The sequence below is a fragment of the Mandrillus leucophaeus genome, unplaced genomic scaffold (genome assembly GCF_000951045.1).
Source record: "Mandrillus leucophaeus isolate KB7577 unplaced genomic scaffold, Mleu.le_1.0 Scaffold323, whole genome shotgun sequence".
Taxonomy (NCBI): Eukaryota; Metazoa; Chordata; class Mammalia; order Primates; family Cercopithecidae; genus Mandrillus; species Mandrillus leucophaeus.
In genome coordinates this window covers 608,486-610,113 of record NW_012103399.1, presented here as the reverse complement: position 1 = coordinate 610,113, position 1,628 = coordinate 608,486, and positions in this window count along the sequence as shown.

Here is a 1,628-nt window from a genome sequence, read left to right as displayed (position 1 = left end):
AGCACTGTTTAACAACCAGTCTGCGGGACACCTGGAAATCTACTCACCCACTCTTGTGAGCCAGTCCCATTCTGCCACTGTCCATGCCGTTTCATGACTGCACACAGTCAGCCCTTAATAAACACCTGTAACTCCAGCTCCTTGTTCTCAGAACACCCAAGATTGGTGATTAGCCATGCCCTCTCCCAGGCATCTTTCCTGGCAGCCTGGAGTTGGCCCCGCTGGCTCCCTCTGTCTGCCCCTCCCACCCCCAATGCACTCTTGCTTCTTCCTCCTTTGTTCCTTAGGGACGCCCTTGGCCATCCCACCCTCTGCACCCCACATCGAAACTCCGGGGCCTCTCCACAGAGGGCCCGACTTGGCGGTTTGCTTTCTATTGAGCGCTGAGTCCTGCTTTTGTTTCCGGACTGAAAAACAAATCTTGTCTCCCACCCACCATCAATGGGGAGGGGCAGAGGCATTTCAAGCCAAAGCTCATGAGGTCTGTCCCCCTGGCAACCCAGGCAGGCCCTCAGCCCTCCCAGGGGCCCAGGAGTCGCTTGGTGTGCACCGATGTGGCCCTGCAAAGCCATTTCCAGCAACAGGGTCCTCAGCTTTTTAGCCCTCAGCCCAGGGGACCTCCCTGGTGGCAATAACTTCCTTTTCAGTCTCTAAGTAAAACACAGCCACACAGTGCCCTCTGGGGCTAGCTCCACCAGCATCCAAAAGTGGAGACCCAGGCCTGCAGCCCTTGCCCTGAGCCACCCCTGCCAGGGGAAATGTCCACTTAGGTGGGCAGGGGTGCTTTTAAGGCCAAAGAATGCAGTCCTGTCTTCCCATCAAGCCATGAGGTTCAGCAGTGCAACGGTTACAGCACAGGACACAGAGCAGCGGTCCCCTACTGGTGACAACTGTGCTCCCCAGGGCCATCTGGCTGCCACGGACTACAGGTGGGGATGATGATAACACCTAGTGAGGAGAGGCCAGAGATGCTGCTAAACATCCCACATTGCACGTGACAGCCTCCGCGACATCCCCGACAAAGAATGACCCAGCCCTTGGTGTCCACAGCACCCAGGGTGAGAAACCCTGCCTTGGGCCAGGCTGCCTGGGTTAACAGCCCAGCCCTATCACTTACTAGCAGTGTGGCTTTAAGCACATTTCCTAAACTCTTCAAGCTTCAGTTTGCTCTTCTGCAAAATGGGCACAATGATATGAATATCACTGAGATTAAATTAGGTAACACAAGTGAGGCCCTGGAGCTTATTGTCTGAGCATACACTAAGTGCTCAACTAAACTATAAAGCCTTGGCAGAGTGCAGTGGCTCACGCCTGTAATCCCAACACCTTGGCAAGCTGAGGTAGGAGGATTATTTTTGTCCAGAAGTTCAAGACAAGCCTGGGCAACATGGCAAAACCCTGTCTCTACAAAAAACACAAGAATTAGCCAGGTGTGGTGGCATGCACCTGCAGTCCCAGCTACTTTGGAGGCTGAGGTGAGAGGATCGCTTTAGCCTGGGAGATCAAGGCTGCAGTGAGCCATGATTGCACCACTATACTCCAGCCTGGGCAACAGAGTAAGACGCTGTCTAAAAAAAAAAGGCTGGGCACAGTGGCTCATGCCTGTAATCCCAGCACTTTGGGAGGCC